We start from the raw sequence: 25757 nt of genomic DNA on the forward strand, positions 1-25757 counted from the left end.
ATTTTCCGTTGGTCTTTGTCCCATCGATGTGGCGGTCTTCCTGGTGGTCTGTCATTGTCTCTTGGACTGAGTTCCAGCACAGACTTTTGCATCAGTCATCATATCTTCTGGCAAAGAGACCGGCCGTCAGCCATTTCATAGAGGCTCTCTTCTGCAAGATCTGCCTGATGTCGGTAACTAATCTGATGCCTTCTGCCCCCATTTCAGTCCTTCCATGTAAACCCCAAGATAAATCTTTCCATTCCCCGCTGTGCAGTTGTAAGTATCCATCTTGTATATTTATCGAGTATGCAGGACTCACAGCCGTATGACAGAATGGAGAGGACACATCTATCAAAAACTATTTTTTTTTAATTTTACTGACGTGTTTCGCGTGAAGATAGTTGAATGTCTTAAAAATGCTTGCCAGCCCAGCTTGATGCGTTGAAAGACTTCCGACCTTATGTCTCTCTTCATATTTACAAGCTGCCCAAGATATATGTATTATCTGTGTCCACTAGTGTGTTTTTCAGTTGTACGTTCCCCATCATGCTCCATTTTATTTTCGAGACATTCCGTTAAGTTCCACTGTCTCACATTCCGAGGAAAGATCCGGTACGAAAGACTGTAGTTTAAAATCATTTGCCGAAAGCATAACGTCATCTGCAAATCTCAGGTTGCGGAGTCTCTGCCCGTTAATTCTAAATCGTTTTTCTTCTCAGTTGAATTCTGATGTTGCCATTTCCAGGACGGCAGAGAACAACTTGGGAGAGATGCGATCACATTGTTTCTCTCCTGTGAGAATTGGAAACTCTTACTGTTGTGGCATTATTTTTTGAAAGACCATCTACATTGTTATTTGAAATAAAATAAACGTAACAAAATTATAAACATACGTCCCTGACAACTTTCACGCCACGTGTTTAATCGTCAGCGCAGAATTTAGTGTTGTTTTCCCACAACATTAGTCTGGAGGAAAATTGGCATGTGGCACATAAACTGGAGGAAAATGAGATACCAGGCTGAGTAACACTTGAACAGTCTCAAGAAAATTCTATTCCTTCACGAAATACATGGCTTACAAACACTCGTCCGACCAATTCTGTGGTAGTATTCGTCAATCCGGAACCCTTAGCACGCAAGATCAATAAATGAGAAAGAAGTGAGCCAAAGAAGGGCAGCACGTTTCGTTGGGGAATCGTTTAAAAAGCGCGAGAGCTGCTGAACGTACTCCAATGGCAGACGGTACAAGAGAGGCGTTGTGCATCACGGGGAAGTTTGCCGTTGAAATTAGGAGAGCATAAGTTGTAATACACGCTTCGCGAAATAATCACAACGATGAAACCAGAGTTCAGACGGAGGTTTACTGAGAGTCGCTCTTCCATCACAATATACTCGAACAGAAGAAAAAGGGGGGGGGGGGAGGAAGGGAGGAGAATCATAGTGTTGGATCGAGTACCGTTCGCGACGCACTGTGGTTTGCGGGATATACATGAAGATCCAGACGTAAGTTGGTGGTGGTGGTGGTGGTGGTGGTGGTGGTGGTGTCGCAGTGTGGGGCAGCACCACGTTGTATGGGAATAGTGTCGGGCAATCCTAGAACCGAGATGTCCTCGATTCCAATGTAAAAACTCATTCTCGGAAAGCTGCTGTCGAGTATTCCAGGAGAGCAATACCTCGTGTTACAGAATGCTGTTAGATTCCAACCGGCAGCAGAATGAGAACATTATTTTTGTTTCTTCGTCGTTGTCTTGTGCCTTTGTCCCGGATTGGCGCAGACTCGGCACGGTTATTAACGATGATTAGTTGAAACGGAAGGGGGGGGGGGGGGCTCTGACGCCCTTCCTATCACCTTTGCGTTATCCTGCGGTACGGAGTCCAACTGTCTGCTTGTACTACATGAAATGTATTTGCAGTTGCGAATATGGACAACTAGCAACTATATAATGGAATGAGAATGAAAATGTGTCCGGACAGGGAATCCAACCCGGATTTCCCGGTTAACGCGAGCGGTCGTCTTACCATTAGGCTATCCAAGCGCGACTCATGGGCAGACCCAAACTTTAATACGTCGTCAGTCATATGTCTACAAACTGTACTCTTACATCTATTACGTAGATTCCCGCACATGAGTGACACTTTAATCGAAAGTCGCTTGCCTGGTGTCGGAGTTTAAATACGATAACGCAGTGCATGTCTTAGAAGTACGATTCAATGTTCCTTCGGATATGCATGCATGTCCCAAGGAACCTGTAACAGCCACGAGTATCCGGGCGGGTAGAATGAGAGCATTATTATTTATGCAAATAACAAATTTGTGTTTGAAAATACAAGTTAATTCTAACAGTAATGTAGAAACAGCAACCAGCCACTGTTAAGAATTCTATTTATTACGAATAAATAGCGGCATTTATGCTTACTTTATTGGAATCAATAACCTTCAGGTATAAGGGGCAGTCAAATGAAAACACCGGCCAAAGCATACAGTCCGTGCGACAGGTGGCCCCACCGTTGTTACATTTTGTAACTGTCACTGCTGTGGTAGAGGAATAGCATAGTGCCACATGAAAGGGGCAAACAATTGTCGGATTATGACCTTGGTTCTTGGTGGACAGGCCTAGTGTATTCATCCAGCTGTCATAGCATCGGACAACTGGCGCCTATGATTCGACTATACTTCAGACAGCCGTGTAGCAGATGTGACCTGCATTCCTCGTCCGCTTGCTACACTAACTACAGCGATCATATGGAAACAAAGTCCTCGTGCGTGGAACCACAATCGGACGAAGGCTACGCTTCAATGATTTGCTTGGGAAACACTGCAAAAACCTCCGAACAAACAAATGGTTCAAATGGCTCTGAGTACTAACTTCTGAGGTCATCAGTCCCCTAGAACTTAGAACTACTTAAACCTAACTAACCTAAGGACATCACACACATCCATGCCCGAGGCAGGATTCGAACCTGCGACCGTAGCGGTGGCGCGGTTCCAGAGTGTAGCGACTAGAACCGCTCGGCCACCCCGGCCGGCTCCTCCGTACAGCCCGGATCTTTCACCGAGTGGTGTTCTGTCTCTGGCGACCTGAAGAAAGACATCCGTGGACGTCGGATGAGAGAATGCAAGAGAGGTTGTGGATCCGTCAGCGGCTGATCGCGTTCTGCTCTCACAGTGGAATAAATGTCTTAACACGTGCGGTGATTAATTCTGAATGGAACCATTCTACGGTCCTACTGTGGCGGATGTTCGGTTTTCATTTGACTGCCCCTCATAGAATGTGAATCCGAGAAACTAACTTGGGAAACGAAAGAAGCTTTGCTTAATTTATATAAAACTGTAATCTTCACTAGTGTAGGAAACGACTTGAAGTCCTACATGGAGTCTCGGTAGACGTGTACCCGAGAAGCGAGAATTTTGTACGACTGCAGCGGGATACATGGGTGAAATGATGCCTCGAGGCAGCCAGAAACATGTTTAGGCTCTCGGAAGCGTGTTCGCTCCATTTTGCTTCTCTGGAGCAGAATTGTCGATTCCAGGAAGTTCTCTATTCCGCCTTTGAATATACGAGCGTACGGGGACGGACGTTTCGCTCGAATATGGAAAGTACCGTTGAACTGCAATGATTGAGAGACAAGGCAAAGGTACTTGTCAGTTTTGCAGTGTTAGTAGCTGCCTTCGTTACCGAGGCGGGTGGCCTTACAGAAGCAATGTAGCCGAGCTGCTGAAAGATCAGGGCTGGGTTCGCAGGAGCGCAATGTTGGCGGGAGGGCAGGTGTGCGGTAAACGGACGCGCAGCGACGGCGCACGGCACGGGGCGGGGCGGGTCGCGAACTGCACCGTGGCCGCCTGCCAGCCGCTTCGCCCACGGCGGGACGGAAACTGCGCGGGTCAGCTGGGCGGGAAGGTGACGCCGGCGTTGCGACACACGCGGCTAGGCGTTAGGCAGTGTAACGCTCTGTCCTCCCTTCTGTGTCTGGGTGTCCTCCAGCTACAGAGAAAATACACACTGCAATTTTTACGCGTGGGGTCGAGAAATGTGCACGAACTATTACCTACAACTAGGTGTCTCCACCAATCGCACGTCTCCGCACGCGAGGTCAGAAAGCTTGCAGCAGTGTCGAGGGATCGGTCCTGGTGCAGCGAACGGCGGCCGTGGCGCGGGTAGGCAGCCAGGTGTGAGGCGGCAGCGGCAGGTGGCTGGGCTGGGCTGGGCTGGGCTGGGCTGGGTGCACTCAGCGCGATGAGGCCACGACCCAGACAGCCAGCGCCGGCGGCGCGGCCGCAGGGGAAATACACAGGCGAGCGCTATACAGCAGGGCGGGCGTGTTTCTGATTAATGGCCAACGCGGCGAGGGAAGCCGTCTTGCTCGCACCTGGCGGCCGCTACTGCCATCATCACGGCTTCCCAGCCGCGGCAGATTTAATGACGCCGAGGCTAGCGGAGAGCACGGCAGCCAGGTAGCTGCGGCGCTGTCTCGCTGTCTGGACCAGACTCTGTCTCAACCGGCTCTAGCGCAGCGATGACGTGCTACAGAGGCGAAATTTAACCGACAGGAAGAACATGCTGTGGTATGCAAATGATTAGCTTTTCAGAGCATTCACACAAGGTTGGCGCCGGCGGCAATACCTACAACGTGCTAACATGAGGAAAGTTTCCAACCGATTTCTCATACACAAACAGCAGTTGACCGGCGTCGTCTGGTGAAACGCTGTTGTGATGCCTCGTGTAAGGAGGAGAAATGCGTACCGTCACGTTTCCGACTTTGATAAAGGGCGGATTGTAGCCTATCGCGATTGCTGTTTATCGTATCGCGACATTGCTGCTCACGTTGGTCGAGATCCAATGACTGTTGGCAGAATATGGAATCGATGGGTTCAGGAGGGTAACACGGAACGCCGTGCTGGATCCCAACGGCCTCGTATCAGTAGCAGTCGAGATGACAGCTATCTTATCCGCATGGTTGTAACGGATCGTGCAGCCACGTCCCGATCCCTGAATCAACAGATGGGGACGTTTGCAAGACAACAACAATCTGCACGAACAGTTCCACGACGTTTGCAGCAGCATGGCCTATCAGCTCGGAGACCATGGCTGCGGTTGCCCTTGACGCTGCATCACAGTCAGGAGCGCTTGCGATGGTGTACTCAACAACGAACCTGGGTGCACGAATCGCAAAACATTTTCTCGGATGAATCCAGGTTCTATTTACAGCATCATGATGGTCGCATCCGTGTTTGGCGACATCGCTGTGAACGCACATTGGATTCGTCGTCGCCATACTGGCGTGTCACCCGGCGTGATGGTATGGGATGCCATTGGTTACACGTCTCGGTCACCTCTTGTTCGCATTGACGGCACTTTGAACAGTGGACGTTACATTTCAGATGTGTTACGACCCGTGGCTCTACCCTTCATTCGATCCCTGCGAAACCCTACATTTCAGCAGGATAATGCACGACCGCATGTTGCAGGCCCTGTACGGGCCTTTCTGGATACAGAAATTGTTCGACTGCTGCCCTGGCCAGCACATTCTCCAGATCTCTCACCAACTGAAAACGTCTGGTCAATGGTGGCCGAGCAACTGGCTCGTCACAATACGCCAGTCACTACTCTTGATGAACTGTGGTATCGTGTTGAAGCTGCATGGGCAGCTGTACCTGTACACGCCATCCAAGCTCTGTTTGTCTCAAAGCCCAGGCATATCAAGGCCGTTATTACGGCCAGAGGTGGTTGTTCTGGGTACTGATTTCTCAGGATCTATGTACCCAAATTGCGTGAAAATGTAATCACGTGTCAGTTGTAGTATAATATATCTGTCCAATGAATACCCGTTTATCATCTGCTTTTCTTGTTGGTGTAACAATTTTAATGGCCAGTAGTGTACATAAATACTCTGTCCATCCCAAGTTTAACACCAAAGCATGACGCTACGTCTCTAAAAAAAAATTTAAAAAAATTAAAAAAAATAAAAAAAATTAAAAAAAAAGTCACTCGAACAGGTCATGAAGGCCTAACGGTACCGATCGGCTGCCGTGTCATCCTCAGCCCACAGGCGTCACTGGATGCAGAGATGGATGGGTATGTGGTCAGCACATTTCTCTCCCGGCTGTATATCAGTTTACGAGACCGGAGCCGCTACTTCTCATCAATTACCTCCTCAGCTCGCCTCACAAGGTCTCAGTGCACTCCGCTTGCCAACAGCGCTCGGCACACCGGATGGTCACCCATCTGAGTGCTAGCGCAGCCCGACACCCTTTAACTTCGGTGGGCTGAAGGAAACCGGTGTTACCACTGCGGAAAGGCCTTGGCCTACTTTCTTATCACCCATGTTGTTGTTAAGGAGTGACGTATGAGAAAACAGACAGGTATGTATAAGCTAATGTAACTTTTACTGTTCGAGAGGTGACTGAACCAAACTTTAACCGTATTGTTATTATATTATTCGCCATAACTTGGTTTATTTATTCATTTTTTTTTTGTGGAATAACTGGATCAGGACGTTGATGGACACTTTAAGAACATACTGTCACATGAAGAACATTTTCTCAAAGGTTACATTATTTACAACTTTCAAAATGCAGTAGGTTTATTCTTACTAACCAAATAAACAAATATGTGTCCTGGTTTTTCAACATCAGTCTTGGAACTCTTCCAACATTTTTTTTTTAAATTACGGGTATGATACATAGCAATTTTTATTTCACAAAAAATATTTGACAGTAATGCACCTTGAAAAATTTTGTACCACAGGAAATTGTCTTATAGTATGTACGAAGTCTGTAGCGAATTTCACGTTTTTATCTGTAATGATACAGGCGAAAAATGTTCCTTGTGTACTGAAAAATGAAAGTTGCTGGAAAACAGAAAAAAGATTTTATTGGCATTCAGGTTAGAAACAAGTACTTTAATGTTGACCATTACGATACATTTGGTCTTTTTGTTCTTCATCTAGCAGTTTTGTTCTAGTACGATCCTTCTGGCATGCCCTTTTAGTAATATTCTTCACTCATATTTCAAAACTAGCAATACGCACATCATCAGTCTTCTTGAGTAGGTTCATCACGTGAGAAATTTTAACAATAGTAGATGACCAAAATTTCTTTGCCTGTCTCTTCTAAATGAAGCTGTTAAAACTTTCTTTCGGGAATCGTGTTTCAAGATGCACGCATTTCTTTAGTAAACCGCAATTAATCACATCCTAAATTGGCTCACAGTCTTTTACACTGTACAGATGTCTTCTCTGCTAGCAGAAAATAATAAAAGAACGCATGCAAGGACAGAGTCGTACAAAAAGGGGGGCGTTATACTGCGCACTGATTGAAAAAGAATGGCTTTTACACCATCTGTAGCACGAATTAAACTCTGAAAACTGGAGACAATATTTCTAACACGCTACAGAACTATCTGGCGACAGCAAAAATTTCAATATTTTTGACCAATTTTACATACATCCCCCCCTTGACATTACTTCACTCTGCTTCCCGTGCACATTAAAGCACGCCCTTTCGCGTACAATTATACTAAAGAGTACATCAATTATACCGCACTTTGCATTTAACGCACAGCTGCTCCAGCCTTCCAGCTGGCCACTGAGATCCGCGCAAACCGAGGATCAGCCCCGCCACGGAAGCGCAGCGAGAACTTTTTTTTAATAAAAAAAAATATTTACGGGTTGCTACAGAATAGCGCGACCTGTGGCGCAAGGCCGGACACGACGGTAGTTACTTGTTTAGTGGTTACATGTTCCATAGAGCATTTGAACGATTCTCTAATAGAAATTACGTGGAACGAGTTACGTTACAGGATATGTATACGTGATTAATGTTAATATAAATGAACATATTTTTAGTCTTACTGATGAAGGTACACTTAAAAGATTTTGAAGAACTAACATTTTCAAATATTTAACATTGAAGCTGCTTTTTATATACTGGCAGACTAGTTTCGGCTGTTGCCTATTTTTGCAAACTACGTATTTCTATTTAGGATGTGTTTGTTGTGGACAGTTCTTTTTCTGTCATCCTTCTAATGTATCTCAGATGTTCGTTATCCAGCAGGATGTGTCGCGCTGGCTTATTTATACAAAACACGTGGCTTGCGAAAATGGGCAAAATCATAAACTATTGAGTCTCTAAATAAACAGGACCTTTGGTGTTGAGCATTCAAATACGTCTCCTCTTCAATATTTCAGAGATGCAAGACGCGGCGTTTTGAAAACTTTCGCTGTCAAAAACTAGTTTTTTACAGCCTACCACTTTTTAAATAAATAAAAAAAAATTGAAATGGAATAGGAGGAGTTGTCCAGAAGAAATGATTTTACGTTGGATTTAAAACTTGCTTTGCTACCTGTCAGACATTTCATGTTATTGGTCAAATGATCAAAACATTTTTGTTGCTGCATACTCAACTCCTTTTTGGGCCAACAACAGCTGTAATGATGGGTAATAAAGCTCATTTACTCCTCTAGTGTTATAGGCACGGACGTCACTTTTCTGCTCAAACTGTGATGGATTATTTATGACGAATTTGAGTAATGAATATCTGCACTGTAATGTTGGAGTTAACAATAGCAACCCCTTGAAGACGTATTCACGCGACAACCTGACCGTTCTATGGGGCTCACATTGCTCAAAGCTGTATATCAACATCTTCACACTGTTCTCACAGACAAAATTATACGTCAAAATGCTCTCGCTGATGGATGGACAGATGTACCCGGACACCAAGTTATTAATTTCATTGTCGCGACACAAGAACCAATTTTCTTTTCGTCCTGGTGAGTGCAGAGAAACAGCACAATTAAGGATCTAAAATACGTAACAGGATAACACTGAACGATGTGCGATTCTACGAGGGGCGTTCCATAAGTAATGCAACACATTCTTTTTCTCCGCCAACTTCTGTTGAAAAATTGCGGAGTTCGTTGTGGGACATCGAGGAATATTCCCAATTCAGTCCCTACAGTTCCATGAGGTTACGATAGGTGGTGGCGCTGTGTGTAGCCTACAAAGTGGTATGTTACTGAATTTCTTTTGGTCTAAAACCAGAGCGTCGTAAATATTCATAGGCCCTTGCAGGATGTCTACGGAGGCCTGACAATGAACGAAAGCACGGTGAGTCGTTAGGCAAGGAGTCTGTTATCTTCGTAAGAAGCTCGCGCAAATCTGTCTCTGTCTCTCTCTCTCGCGTGCCGTCCGGCCGCACACAGTTGTGACTCCTGCAATGTTGGAACTTGCGGACACTCTCACTCGAGGTGATCGATGGATTACAGTGAAACACCTCGCTGCACAACGGGACGATTCTGTTAGTACTGATGACAGATTCGTCCACCAGCTGGAACGCTCAAAGGTGTGTGCCCGCTGCGTCACTGGGTACGTAACAGAAGGCCATAAAGGAACGACGGCCTATTTGTGCAGAATTGCTCGCGCGTTACGAGACTCATCGTGCAGTTTTTTGTCGATCGTCATCACAAGAGGTGAAGCACGGGTTCATCATTCCGAATCGGAAACAAAACGACAATCCATGGAGTGGCCCCACGCCCTCCGAGGAAAAAGTTCGAAACCGCACCCTCAATTGCTAAAGTCATGGCGACGGTCTTCTGGGATTCTGAAGGGGTTATTCCGTTAGATGTCCTCCCTCATGCTGCAACGATCAACTCTAAAGTGTACTGTGCTACCTTCTAAAGATGCGGCTTCAGCGTGTTCATCGCCACAAAAATGCAAACGAACTTCCCCTTCTCCATGGCTACGCAATGCCTCACACAAGGCTGCGCACCCGAGAGAAATCCACAAAACGTCGTTGGACTGTTCTTCCTCATCTACCCCACAGCCCAAATCTCGCACCTTAGAACTTCCATTTGTTTCGCCCAATGAAGGATGCACTCCGCGGGTAGTAGTACGTAACGATGGGGAGCTTATTGACGTAGTAAAACATTGGCTCCGACGTCGACCAGTACAGTGGAACCACGCGGACATGCAATCCCTTCCAGTAGGCCCTACGGTCGTCGCATTGAACAGAGATTATATTGCAAAATAGGATTTTGTAGTGCGAACTGATACAGTGTATTCGAATCCTCAATAAAACCAACCTGCTTTCAGAAAAAAATGGATTATATTACTTATTGATCGCCCCTCGCAACTACGTGTAAAAAAAAAGAGAATTCGTCAGCTTCCAGCTTCTCGCTTACAGATTCAGCAACGATTCTTGCTCTACCAATGCCACCAATAAAATCGGTGAACCTAACATTTACTATGCCATTTATGTACTATACCAAAACTGCCGAATCGTAGTTGTAATAGACCGCAACTCTACTCAGGGGCAGTCAAACGACAATGACATCGACAGAAAAAAAGTAAGTAAACAGCTTATTATTTCAAAACAACTCGCCACAGCTTTTAATGCGTTTATTCTAATATGACGGACAACGGGCAATACCTTCATGGAAAAATGTTGGCGGTTCCCTACGGAAACATGATTTTTTACTTTTATTCCAATTGATCCGTAGTGAGGAGGTCCTACAGGATGTAGAAAATGTCAGAAAAACAATAATACATCACAAATACTTACAACTGAAACAAATAAGCTAATGTAACTTCCACAGGTCGCAAGCAGAATGACCGTCATTTTTTTAATGAACACTATATGAAAGAATCATTTTACAAACACTAATGCACTGAATTTTTTAAAAAAAGCTTTTTTTATGAGGTAATAAACATGTAATAGAACTACTACAATACTTATTTACAATTAACACATTACCGCACTTAAATGGTGCAGAAGTTAGATTGTACTTACAGACACACACACACACACACACACACACACACACTTATATATATCAGTTGGTTCTAATGAGAAATTCATCAATGGAGTAAAAAGAGCTGGCCACCAATAAATCCTTTAGGCTTCTCTTAAACTGAATTTCATTGGCTGTTAAGCTTTTATGGATGCTGGCAAGTTATTGAAAATGTGTGTTCCTGAATAATGCACACCTTTTTGTACAAGAGTAAGTGACTTTAAATCCTTGTGAAGATTATTCTTACTTCTAGTATTGATTCCATGAATTGAGATGTTGGTTTGAAAAAGTACCCAGGCTTCGTCCGAAGCAAACTGACGGCCGCGAATGTCTTTCTTCAGGGCTCCAAAAGTGTGGAAATCGCATGGGGAGAGATCGGGATTGTATGAAGAACGTGTACGGGCTACCAAGCGAAACTTCTGCAGCGTGGTCAAAACAACATCGGCATTACGTGGGCAGACACTACCCTGCAACAGAATGATGCTGTACGTGAACATGCCTGGGCCTTTGGATTTGATGGCGTGCTTCAATAAACGCACAGCGGTACGTGGACATTTTGTAAAAACTGAAGCGCACCATCGAGTCCAAGCACCCATGAATGTTGACGGTCGGCACCATTCTGTTTCAGGATAATGCCCCGCGGACAGACTGCCGAGGCTGTTTAGACTACGCTGCAAAAATTCCACTGGGAAGCCCTTACATGCCCCCCGTACGGTCACGATCTCTCCCTATGCAAATTCCATATTTTTGGAGCTCTGAAGAAAGACGACGTGGACGTCGATTTGCTCCGTAGGAAGAGGACGAGACAAGCGCAAACATTTTCCCATGAAGGCATCGACCGCCTTATCTAACAGTGGGATAAATGGACGAGTATTAACTTTTACGGCGATTACTTTTGAAATAATACACAGTTCACTTACTGTTTGCATCTGTCTAGTTTTTACTGGCTTGCCCCTTACATATACACCTTACCTGGCGATACCAGCCGTTGCATTATCTTTTTTTCTCGCTTGAGAGCTGAAAACAAATTTTGGCTCTGTGTGTAATGGAAGTAATTAGCTCTTGTTTATGAGCTATTACCGAAGCTAGCGCACGGCTATGCTCGTAATGAATGACGTTACCGGCAACATTTATCGACAAAGTGCACAACCTGCTGATTAGTGCGAACATGAGAGGACGCCGTTCTGTAAGCTGCATCCCTTCGTCACAGCATAAGCAGGGGTAGGCGTCGGAAAAATTCACGACCACTCACCGCTCTCTTTAACGTGTGCACATGACACGCACGACACCGCCTTTCCAAATTTCTCGAAATAAACGTAACTGTTTGCAGCGCGACACAAACTTCTCCGACGTTAAAAACTTCGCGTTATACAACTGTGATCACATCATAGGCGTCATCAAACAAGTAAAAGGCTGGTTGCTGGCCATAAGGAGTGCAGTCAACCCATCTTAACTCACCCGCAGGAACGCCGGCTGCAATCCTACTGCCGCTCGGGCGAAGACCGAGAAACCATCGGCAGGACACCTGCAACACACGACACAGCTGTCAGTACTATTTCCCCCTGACACAGTTAAAACAATCCCAGGATAATTTCTTTTACTCCCGGTAATGATCACAAAACTTCTGGTCCTTAAGACTACCGGTTTCGGTCAGCAATAACCATCTTCAGATCTGCAGCAAAAACATGGGAAATGAATTAAAACTTTGTGGGCAGAATACATTTTAAAACAATAAAATATACCGTAACGAAAAATTTTTACTTTGACGGGTGTAGAAAATATAACGAGGCATACCTGTTTGATAACATGGGTTGTTTGAATGAGGAGACCAGACAGCGAGGTCATCGGTCTCATCGGATTAGGGAAGGACGGGGAGGGAAGTCGGCCGTGCCCCTTCAAAGGAACCATCCCGGCATTTGCCTGGAGCGATTGAGGGAAATCACGGAAAACCTAAATCAGGATGACCGGACGCGTGTTTGAACCGTCGTCCTCCCGAATGCGAGTCCAGTGAGCTAGCCACTGCGCCACCTCGCTCGGTTTGATAACATGTCCTAACATAATAAATCCATAGTTGTATCGTCACAAAATATACACAAAAGCAGCTTAACATCGACGCACATATTTAAAATGTGGTGTAAACTAGGTCACCGTGCCCTAGGAGTCACACTGCCATTAGCTTTACTGTTCCTAATGAAGTGCTTTACAGTAGCCACAACATGCTTTGTGCGGTAAGCTCGTTAGCTGTCGCTGCTGTGAGTCTACACATGTCCGTAAATTATACCGTTGTACAGAACGCAATAAATGAAGATTACAATAGGTAAAGTCTCTAGTGGGCTTGCTAAATGTGTAAGTTATTGGTGGTAAAATGTAATAATTAAAAACACAAATTAAATTTAAAACTGTTAAAAGGAAATAGTTAAGTGATGATATGTGATTCTGAGACGCTACTGCGATCATTTTATATAAAAATAATAACATACACAAGAACAAGCGTAATGAGTTAATAAAATAAACTGATAATAATATTAAGTTCATACAGTAACAAGGGAAATAAGCGAAAAGGATGAAAACATAAGAGTAAAGTCCTGTACTCTTCATTTATTGCGTTTTGTCCAATTTTATAATTGAAGAACATGTGTACACTCATAATAACGACATCTAACGAGCTTACGGAGCAAAGGCATGTTGTGAAACTTCCTGGCAGATTAAAACTGTGTGCCGAACCGAGACTCTAACTCGGGACCTTCGGTTTTCGCGGGTAGTGCCTGCTTCCCCAGAATGTGGCAAAGCCATGTCCTCGCAATATCCTTTCTTCCAGGAGTTGGTAGAACACTTGCCCGCGAAAGGCAAACGTCCCGAGTTCAAGTCTCGGTCCAGCACACGAAATTATCTGCAAAAAAGTATTGTCCTGAAAATGGCTACTAAGTATAATTTCGAGCCGCGCGGGGTTAGCCGGCGGAGGTTCGAGTCCTCCCTCGGGCATGGGTGTGTGTGTTTGTCCTTAGGATAATTTAGGTTAAGTAGTGTGTCAGCTTAGGGACTGATGACCTTAGCAGTTAAGTCCCATAAGATTTCACACACTTATATATATATATATATATATATATATATATAATTCCGACCGGCCGCTTTGTCATCCTTTGCCATGTGAGGTCTGGACACTGCTGTCCTGCCCGTTGTCAGTGTGCCAGGCTTTGGAAACGCTACTTCTCACTCAAGAAAATTCCGCAAATTGCATAACGACGCTAAGCGTGAACACCTTTCCAGACCTTCCACCAAGGAAAAATCCCAGCCAGTACCGGGAATTCAACCTAGCCCAACCCCATAGCAGCCATCTATGGTCACAACTCAGCTACGGAGACTGACTGACATGTATCTGTACCATGAACGATGAAAACCGTCGCCAGTACACAGCCTATTCCCCATACACAGCAGCAATGTGACAGCCAGACTTACGCTCACAGATGGATAACGGTCAATAGTGTCATATGCCTTCACTCCATGAAACACTGCCGACGGGTTTGGCACTAAACCTTGGACACGCAGCAAAGTCCGATGGTCTGGAGTTACGCCGCATCCCCCCTCCCCTTGCCGGCCAAGTAATGACAAAGACAATGTATTTTTCCGCCGAGATTCGAACTGAATACTTCCAAGTCGAGCGCTACCAGATAATACAACGTCGGCCGCATCGGCCGCGGAGGCGGGACTGCCTCATCTGAAGTATATTCGTACCGACGTGTTGATCAGTCACGCTGTCGGCTTTTACTTTAATCTACATTTAAATGCATTAAGTGAGCCTATTCGGAGATTCATGAATGGAGTAAAATGGGTCGCCCAGCAAATACTATATCAGTTAATTGAAAACTTTTTGTGTTTTCTACCAACATGTTTAATTCTTTTGGGATTCTGTAGTTCCTTGATATGAACTTCAATTATATGAACTTCTCGGACTGATTGCAAGGAGAGACGCATAATGAGATTGAAAACCTGGAGCTGCAATTAATGTGGTAGCCCGTGCCCTTAAGTTCAAGTCAGAAAACAATATGAAGTTGCTAATTTGTGACCATATCCGTAATCCACAAATCCACACTCGCACTAGCTAACGCGAGCTACAGCTTCCTCGAGATCGTCGGTTAATTACATGTTTTATACAGCGTAGGTGGAAAACCATGTTTTGGTACCCAACTTTATGGGAATGATGTTCAGACTGTGCGCTGCAGTTTTTGCGTTGTTATCAGTGTTAGCATCAAGACTTATTGTTAGGCCCCAGTACTGGTACGGCGACGTAGGCTTGAAACACAAGCAACGGTGTGCATTACAGTTGCAGTAAACATGGGTCTGAACAAGATGGGCAGGTTTGTACTCGTAAAGCTCCGTGCGGTTAAAGGCGCTTCAGTCTGGAACCGCGTGACCGCTGCGGTCGCAGGTTCGAATCCTGCCTCGGGCATGGATGTGTGTGATGTCCTTAGGTTAGTTAGGTTTAATTAGTTCTAAGTTCTAGGCGACTGATGACCTCAGAAGTTAAGTCGCATAGTGCTCAGAGCCATTTGAGCCACTCGTAAAGCTGTTTTATCAAAACAACAGCAGTGGTGCTGGTGCTCTTCGCGAGTATCGACGCCTTAAAGCAATACGGACAGGTTCCCTTTCTGCCCCGGGGTTGAAGAACAAGATTCGGAAGAACGAATTAACACGCGATTTGGGAGAGGCCGACGACCAATTGCGCCAGACATTGTTGAATAAATTACTGTTGCTACTGGCTAAGAATGCTAGACGCGGCGTGCGATCTTCACGTAGTGCGCGAGCTGTGTCACGATAGATTCCATAGTCCAATGGTTCAAATGGCTCTGAGCACTACTATGGGACTTAACATCTAAGGTCATCAGTCCCCTAGAACTTAGAACTACTTAAACCTAACTAACCTAAGGACATCACACACATCCACGCCCGAGGCAGGATTCGAACCTGCGACCGTAGTAGTCTGAAGCGCCAAGAACCGCTCGGCCACAGCGGCCGGCGATTCCATAGTCCACCGTTCAAAAAGTGCCAATCGTGAAATGGTATCTCTAGTTTGGTTGCAGGGTGCCGTTGATGCAGTTAGTCGTCACATTGAGCAACGTTTGTAACATGGAACGTAAACATGGGACGCAATTAATATATATTATCCGCTTATTTGGAAATTAAAATATGTTTCTTTCAATGGTTTACTCGTTATTTCTCTTCCGCTTGTCCTTACAAATGTTTCCACAAAGTTTCATTGTTCTATTATCACTCGTTTTTCTTGGGGGTCCTCTGAACTAGCGGAAGTTTAATTGCAATTACCCTGTATAACCTATGTGAAAGATCCTCGTGTCTCCATGTTCTTTTCCAGGAATAAAGCTCCTTTTATGATTCTGAGACGAAGTTGATTGAATTTTCTCATGCTTAGAAACTACAAGCGATCTGTTTTACTCGGTAAAAACTTTCTAATGTCAAGATCGCAGGAATATTTCTTTATTTACAAAGAATCGGTTTCGATATACTATGCTGTCATCTTCAGGTCATCAAAAATTTATGTTATCTTGTGTTCATATGGGGTCCGCGAAGACCTAAAGATGACAGCAAACTCTGCCGAAACCGGTTACTTGCAAATAAAAAAAATATTTCTGTGACTTTTGCTTTAGAAAGTTTTTCTCTGAGATCAAGTGTTTGGAATAAACGAACTATGCTCTGCGCAAAACTGTACGAGGTGAGTTTCTCCTGTAGTCCATTCCCATTGTATACGTCACCCTGCTATTTCTCCTTCTCTTCCTTTTCAGACTACCCAGAATTGCATGATAATTTCTCATTTCTTTCACGGTTATAATACCATACATACAGTAGCTGCTCCAGCGAACTAAAATAATATATAAACAAACTATCCACGAGGTAGCGTTCTCGATTCCTGAGCACGAGGTCCCGGGTTCGATTTCCGGCGGAGACAGGGATTTTCACCAGCCTCGAGATGACTGGATGTTGTTGTGTCGTCTTCATCATCATCATGCATCCCCATGACGGTCGGAGGAAAGCAATGGCAAACCACCTCCGCTAGGACCTTGCCTAGTACAACGGTGCGGGTCTCCCGCATCGTCCCCTACCCTCTGTCAAGGAGTATGGAACTCCATCATCATCATTATGCACTGTACAGTGGTTTGTGGAGCACCTAAGGAGGTGCAGTGTGTGCTTCAACAGAAATAATTATGTTGCTCTGTGGCGATAATCTTGCCGAACTGTATAATTTTCCTTAAATTTTTGTCGCTTTTTGATACACTCCCGTTAGATAAAATCAGCAGTAATGGCTGAGAGAATTTTAACACAAATTTCTATATGGAAAATATACGTCGTACTCTTGCAGAGCTAGCAAAATGCGTCGCTAATAATTGTCAATATCAATTGAAACAAGCCTTGTCCCTACACGGCTGGGACAAAAGTTGCAGCGCCACATACTGGTCGACGGGTGGCCGCGAATCGCTGGGAGACAGCGAGGTGGTGGGTAGGGGGGCGTGTGGCAGATGTACGGACCCCTACCGAGTCTGCTGATCACATCACCAACGCCAGTACCACCACCCCAGGGGTCAGACGTAAAAGGGGTACAGCGAGGGGAAGGGTTGCAGCTGGCTACAGCTGCGAGCTCTACAAATCAATGTGAGAAATGTCCCCAATGGTGCCAGATATGCGAAAGCACAGGGGCTACACCTAGAGACCGCGCATTCTGAGATAAAAATGGTTTAGAAGGGGACCCTCCATACTGTAAGTCACGGATTTTGATGCGCTTCAAGTATGTTGTAGAGGCACTTACCTTGAGTAGCGGGATATCCGGTTTTTTAGCGACGGGCCTTGGTTTTTGAGAAAATCGATTTTGAAGTTCATTGCGCGATTTGTATATCCGTAACATTACATATATTTTCAACAAGTCAGCACAGCACAGGGGTAAAGGTTCACTGCTACCGCGCTAGAGATACCGTGTTCGAATCTTACTCGTGTACTTTTTTTTTCAAAATCGACCGAATTTTTCAATTTTATTTCAAAGAATATCAACAAACAGTGTAAGGTGCGCGAAATTATAAAGATATATTCAGTTATTAAGCAGGGTTCGAAGACAGTATCTCCAGCGCGGTAGCAGTGAACCTTTACCGCTGCGCTACACTGAGTTGATCGAAATATATGTAATGTTACGGATATACAAATCGCGCAATGAACTTCAAAATCGATTTTCTCAAAAACCAAGACCCGTCGCTAAAAAAACCGGATAGCCAGTTACTCAGGATAAGTGCCTCTACAACATGTTTGAAGCGCATCAAAATCCGTGATTTACAGTATGGAGGGTCCCCTTGTTAGATGTCGACAAATTCCACACGCCACATTCTTCATTCACGAAACAAATTCACGATGATGACGACGACAACGAATTTGTTTGTACGCACGACAGCCCTGTCTCTAGAGCCCACACTAAAAAATTTTGTGTGAAGTTTGCAAATAATAGTGCTATAACAGTACGAATTCAACAAAAATTTAATTTCTTTTTCTAATTACAAGGTTCACAGTCACACATCATTGCTTTCAATTAATGTGTTTATATTTTATTCTACAACTTCACTGTAATCACTGTGACCAGAGAAGACACCTGGTCCAGCTGCAAAGGTTGACTGTATAACAGATAGAGCGCTGGACAGTGGAGCCGCCGCACCAGCGAAACTAGTGGCACGGAATGAAAAAAGATTATTAATAATACATAATAATAACTGCATTTATGTGTGCCTCTGGATTTCTGTTCAAAAAGAAACACACTCTCTGATCAAACGTATTCAGTTACCGACTAGTGTCCACCCGTCGCCTTTGTGACGGATTGAACTCTACTAGGGACCCTTGAAATAAGATGTCAGAATGTCTGTGGAGGGATGGCAGCCTATTCCTTCTCAAGAGCCGAAACCACAGATAACAGTGGTATTGGAAACTGAAGTCTGGAGCGAAGTGGGCATTCTAGCTCATCGCAAAGGCATCCCGTTAAGTTCATGTGTGGACTCTGGGAAGGCCAGTCCATTTAAGCAATGTTGCTGTCCACATTGCCTCACAGACGCTGGTTTATGATAGGGTACACCGTCAGGCTGATAGAATCATCCTCCCTAAACCGTTCCTCTACTGTACACAGGACACAATGCTGTAGAATGTGTTCGTACTCTGAACCACTTAGCATTTTCTTAAGGGCAATAAGGAGACCACACCCTAACCACGAAGAACACCCCCATACCGTAACACCTCCTCCTCCGTACTTCACTGCTGACATTACACACGACGGAAGGTAACGTTCTCCAGACATCCGCCAAACCCAAAACCTTACATCGAATTAGCTCAAGGTATAGTGTGATTCATCATTCTAAATTACTCGTTTGCAGTCATTCATTGTCCAGTGACATCGCTCTATACACCTCCTCAATAATTGCTTACACCCAAACCTCCAGATGTCTGACACTCAGATCGGTACCAACGTTGTATGTCGATACCGTATCAACCAAAACACCGATTTAGTTCATTTAATAATTTTTTCACAATGTGGAGCCACAGTCATAATATACTCCTTTAAAGTCAGTAACGCCATTAGACTGTTTTTTACTTGCACTGTTGCATTTACATGATCATGATTTCGGATTTAAAGTGCCATTATCAAGTGTTTTAATGTTATACAGTGCCTAAGATGGCATACTGTCGTATTTAAAATACACTATTAGACACATTATCTAAGGGTCAGTATTTCGGGTAAAAGCCTACTGCTTTGTCTTATCACTGAGTATACCAGCGAAAGCAGACTGCCAAGAGGACATTCCGCAGACTGCCAGGAGGACATTCCCGTAAATCCCAAACAGCCCTTTTACATCTCATAGCCAGCCGGGGTGGCCGAGCGGTTCTAGACGCTAGAGACTGGAACCGCGCGACCGCTACGGTCGCAGGTTCGAATCCTGCCTCGGGCATGGATGTGTGTGATGTCCTTAGGTTAGTTAAGTTTGTAGTTCTAAGTTCTAAGGGACTGATGACCTCAGAAGTTAAGTCCCATAGTGCTCAGAGCCATTTGAACCAACATCTCATAAACATGTTATGCCATTAACACTTTCACGCATAATGCAGTCATTGGGATTTGAACCGAGGGGCCCTGACCTAATGTTCCAAAACGTTCCCTAAGGAAGCTATACGTAGTAAGTACTCACACTTATGCTTTTCTTGTGCTCCGTAGCACTGGCGTTACTTTTAATTAACGTTTACGCCCGCTCTGCTGGACTACAGCACATAGTACGAACTAAATAGGAGTTGTGGTTGATGCTCTACAGACATACAACGTTTGGTACCGATCTGAGTGTCTGGTATCTGGAGGTTTGGGTGTTAGCACTGATTACACAAATGTGTGACTTATGACGAACTGCTTGACCTTTGTACCCATTCTTTTTAACTCCCTATCCATAGTCACTGTGCTAGCTGCACACTGGTAGCAGTGTGGCAGGGCATATCCAATTACCGGGATTATTCCTTGGTGCTTACGGCTCATACTGCCTGTCACAATATGTATATAGGACACGTGAAGAGCAAGGCAGCGCGCCGCTCGTAATACATTTCTACACCGAGCTCAACTACAATCAAGGAGAGCAACTGGTGAAGGATGACAGCACCCAATGTCATTCTGCGAGCCTTGCAATACTCAGCCATAACATGTGACACCGAAACTCAGCCAGTCCACAGCATCCTAGCACACACACAAGTGCAAACGCAAGGGGAACACCACAGTGGGGCCTAGTCCGCTTACACCTCCGGATAATGAGGGCAAATGATCACTTCACCACCTCCAAAGACGTGACATCCATCTTAAATATCCCCATTACAGATTCCTCAGTCTCATTGTCTGATTCTGACGGAATGACAGTCTCGCGAGTTACAGGATAATTTTGTTGGCAAACCGTGATGTGATGCCTGCTGTCTGAGCGAAGAATTCGCCTCTGAAACTGTGGCCAGCCGGCTGCAGTGAAACTTAGCCTCTGTAAGCTGCCGCTGCTGTTTTGTCACTGATAAAAGATGCGAATCAGCCTTCTCCTGGTGAAGGGCTGTACCAAGTGACTACCACCTTCAGCCTGTTGGGTATGGCACTTGTGCATAGGCTCCCTGGATGTACATAATACTTCCTCCCTGGCTGTACACTGTGCTGCTGATTACGCCTCCGTGACACCTACCATTTGTCATAAGCTGTTGGCACCCATTTAAGCACATGTCCATCTTCGAGATCACTGGAGTGGGCCGCACTAGCTGCTGGTGAGCCACGGTAGGCCTGCGCAATTCTGACCTGAGGACTGACCACTACACCGCTCTACAACTAACAAGTGATTCTTTCTGCTGATTTCATGTGAATTTTTACAATAGCACTCCACATTGCTCAACAGTCCCCAGCTATCAGTACATGAGGTCTGCGTGGTCTTTGCTTAGCTGACATCGTTCCTTCTTGTTTCCATTTCACAGTCATATCACCAACAGTCAACTTCCAAAGCCTCGGAAGAGCTGAAATGAACCTCATGGATTTACTGTTCAATGTGGACTACTTATTATATAAGGGTGTACAGATACTTTTGATCATATATTGTGCTTTGTTTAAACAACTTACAGCATGAAATGGCCGACGCCCTCGACAAATGCAGATGCTTCGACAGGCCAACATCCCCAGAAATGAAACGAGAGATTACAGCACATGGTATCTTACACAATTTGTAGCCCAAGGCAACAGTTTTTTTTTTTTTGCCTTACGCAGATACTAATTGTAACACCATTGATCGCATTCTGTGGAAACACGATGTTAAGTATGTTTCTCAAACACCGTTTAAGATTAAGCTCCTTTTAGGGTCTGCGAAGGTTGTTCATTGTTTGCACTGAAGTGGGTGTTTGCCGTGTCTCATGCAGTTGTGGCATGTCCTACACTGGTCAGGCTATCAGCACTGTGGAAGACTAGGGTACTGAGCATAAGAATTATGCATGCTTACAACAGTCGAGTAAATCTGCTGCTGCAGAACATTTCCTCAGTACTGGTTCATCCAGTGGAATATACCAATGAAGCTTCTCGTATGCACTCCGTTCACTGGCATAATGTATTAAGGAAGCTGTTGAATGAAACCAAAAAGGTGACCTTATAAATAGTGATGAAGATTTTAGCTTAAATTCTACTTGAAATCCTGCTCTCTCCCTGGTTAAAACTACCCAAAGGGACAGAGTTAGGACAACATGCTCACCTGTTTTAGTTAATATTTCATTATATGAAACTCATGTTCAACGGATATGAATTCCAAATTTATTATTTATATTTTATAAGCAAATGTCGGTTTTTAATCATTTACAGAGATACATGCTATCTACTCGTTCCAACACTCTATAGCAAATGATACATAGATTCAAATTAAATTTACCAATCCTTAAACGAAATTTTGGAAGTCGGTAATGCAAACACAGTTGAAAATTTTTTCGGTATTTTAGGCTAATCAGACACTTTATCGTACTTGGTTGCCAAGAAAGGGTGGCTCGGGAGTGGGAGCAGTTCCTCCCCTTCATTCTCCGTACCCTTCTTGGCCTTGGCACCTGGCCGGATGCCATGATTCCCGAAATGGGTTTGGAGATAGGGAAGTACTCATGCTGTTGTCAACGAAATATAAATTGCATAACTGGACGAGAATGGTAAGACTCATCTACATCATACTCCGAAAGCCACCTAAAGGTGTGTGGTGGAGGGTACGTTTAGTACTATCAACGGAACCCTCCAACCCTGTTCCACTAGCAAATAGCGTGTGAGAAGAATGATTGTCAGTAAGCCACTATATTGGCTCTAATTTCTCGAATTTTCTCCTTATCGTCATTACACGAGACGTATGTAGGGGGGGGGGGGGGGAGTCATATGTTGTCTGACTCTTCACGAAAAGAACTCTCTCGAAGTTTCAATAGTAAATCTTCTGTGATGGACAATGCCTCTCTTGTAGCGTATGCAAACTGAGTTTGTTGAACATCTCCGCAACGCTCTCGACCCGACTAAACGATTCCGGGTATTCTATGGTAGTTAAAAGTCTTGACGAATGCTACGTCAGCGTTTTTGGTCAGAACTCTCCTTGCCACATTACTCACAGCAACGGAATGGACGAGTAAAGACTTCCTAACTTAACACAAGAATACAGAATAAAAAGACAAAGAGACGCAAGAAGACTTCGCAGAAAATGGGTTATGCCGGAACAAGTAAGTTTTGGTATACACTGAAATGAAAAAGAAGAAACAGCTAAGAGAGAAGGATGGCTACTAGAAGAAAGCATAGACAGCTTTAGGTAACTAAAATCTCGTTCACCGAACGGGCCTCAAAATGGTTAAAATGGCTCTGAGCACTATGGGACTTAACTGCTGAGGTCATCAGTCCCCTAGAACTTACAACTACTTAAACCTAACTAACCTAAGGACATCACACGCATTCATGCCCATGCCCAAGGCAGGTTTCGAACCTGCGACCGTAGCGGTCGCGCGGGTCCAAACCGTAGCGCCTAGAACCGCTCGGCCACTCCGGGCGGCAGCGGGCTTCACACTCAGGATGTGCTGCAGTGGTACAGCACTTCCTGTCCTGACTGCAGGTGCGTCGCCGCCTAGCCGATCCGGATCAGGAGATCTGCGAGCTGCCGTGAATTAAAAAGGCCCGCGTTTACCGCCGCCACGGCTGATCCGAAAAACCGTCAAATACCGCGATACACGCGCGTGATTTAAAAAAGTCTTGCATCCGCAGAAATTGGAAATGCCGAAAAAGTGTGTGTGTGTGTGTGTGTGTGTGTGTGTGTGTGTGTGTGTGTGTGTGAGGGGGAGGGGGGGGGGAGGATCTGCGCACGCTTTGCCAGTGAACATGGTGCTACGTGCCGACGTCACCCGATATACAAACGACCGAATACTATCAGCGGTATATGAAACGTAAGTTTCAACAGCTCCCTGCATTATATTCCATATTCAGCGAAAAGGCAGTAGTGTAGTGTTGGACACGAAAAATGATACCGAGATAGAAAAACGACAGTCGATTCGCGCCTTTCGTCACATAATACCTACGCACAAGTTGCTCGTGACTGTTTAATAGCTGGCACAAATTGGTCACACAGAAAAGAAGCTAAACAACCGCACGAAAATACTGCAACGGCCATTGTTTTAACAGCGGAAAAATGCACCTGTCGGAGCACAAAAAAGGCGGCATATGTTCCTCTTTTAAAATATCCTGACAGAAAAGTGGTGAACCAGCTGCCTCAAACCTCATTCCGTCTTCCTCACCAAAAATTTTGACATGCGAGCATACTTGAGCTCTTTTAACACAGAACATTCTGAATCTTTTAACCGAGTCTCTCTTTGTAGATAAGCCTTTACAACCCGTACTTCCCTCTCATTGACCGATGATCCCGCTGTTTGGTCCCTTCCCCAAATCTACCTACCTACCTACCTACCTACCTACCTACCTACCTACCTACCAACCAACCAACCAACCAATCCCTATCATTGGCAATGTCTGTCTATGTCTCTCTCCCGCTGCCTTCTTTTTCTCCCACTGTTTTACCGTACATCCCGCTATAACTATTTACTCTGTATTCCATCATCACTGTCTCTCTGCTAGTATCCTTCAGCATAAACAAGCGGGAATATGTTCGCTTGCCAAAATTTTTGCTGAGGACGGCGCAATTTCTTTCACTGTGACAGTGGAGTGTGCGGCTTATATGAAACACATTCTATTGGTCAGTAAAGTCTTGATAGCTTATTTTTATATTCCAACACATTTATACCCTCTCACGTATAACAATAAATAAGTACGCATAATATATGGTTGACATAAAAAGTTTATTTTATATTTTCTCTGGATACTTTACTTATCTATCGCAATTCATCGAAAACGTCCGGCTGATGATTTGTATTTTAGAACAATAAAAATGTTATTAGAAATATTTACTGAATTTGCAGTATTTCCAGTTTTACATAATTTTTTAGTCGTTTTAAGACCCTTTCAGCGTGTTAAAGTCCTTTTCAGCCCTTATTTTTGTCACTGCAGTACCACTCTGGAGATATTTCTATAGGCGTGAAGTGCCCATTATAAAAGAGACAGCGCGTCAAAGTTTTATTGGTGAAAAATCCTGACTAAAAACATAGTTTGGTGGTCTCATATTTGCGATGAGTCTAGAAGCCTTACCGTGTGTTGTCAGTTAAAACTAGATTTACGCCTCGGACTGGACTTGCGTGCATAAGTGCGGTAACTTTGAACGTTCGATCTCGGTAACGGCTAATGATATCTAAAAAAGCTTCAAAGTTACCCGAGAACTTCATCTTACGAGTAAGAACATCTGGTAAAAATTACGAATATCTGCCATGGACAGAAATTATAGATGTGGCCATCCCACAACTAATACTTTCGTTACACAAAAATCATAGTTTTTCGGAAGTGTCTTGATAACGGATACAGATTTTCTAGATGAATGTCTAAAGAATGCATAGTTAAAATTTGACCCATTTGCAATGGCTAGTTAGTTAGATTATTGCAGCGCATAGTGTAACAACGTGTGAAAACCGGTTTACCGGTTTTCTGCATAAGTACGCTAAATCTGAGCCACTGGACATCGGTAACGTATGATGACATCGAAAAAAGATTCGAAGTTCCCCGAATCTTAAGACGGTCTGCCATGAATAGAAATTATAGACGTAGCCATCCTCACAACTGGCATTTGTCGTACTTTGTTCTACCTACGAACAAATGGTGTTCTAATGAGCCGCATAAGGTCCACTCTCGACCACGCCCACTGGAAAAGAACCAACCAATTTGGCCGATTTGCCTGGGCTGGATGAAGTGTGTACTGTTTAAATTTTGACCGTGTACTGTAAGATCGCTACAGCATGCCCATACTTCGATGTCTACACCGAGGTGACAAAAGTCATGGGACACCTCCAAATATCGTGTC

The 25757-nt window shown here is 44.5% G+C and overlaps 1 protein-coding gene across 1 annotated transcript in view; it reads right to left on the bottom strand.

Annotated features, from left to right (window-relative positions):
• Positions 1–25757, bottom strand: part of LOC126091907 (focal adhesion kinase 1) — a 752716-nt gene that overhangs the window by 591824 nt on the left and 135135 nt on the right. The window contains exon 3 of the mRNA XM_049907213.1: positions 12232–12298. The gene's annotated coding sequence lies outside the window, so the exon portion shown is untranslated. The remainder of the gene's footprint in view (positions 1–12231; positions 12299–25757) is intronic.

This window comes from Schistocerca cancellata, chromosome 7, assembly GCF_023864275.1.
Source record: "Schistocerca cancellata isolate TAMUIC-IGC-003103 chromosome 7, iqSchCanc2.1, whole genome shotgun sequence".
NCBI lineage: Eukaryota > Metazoa > Arthropoda > Insecta > Orthoptera > Acrididae > Schistocerca > Schistocerca cancellata.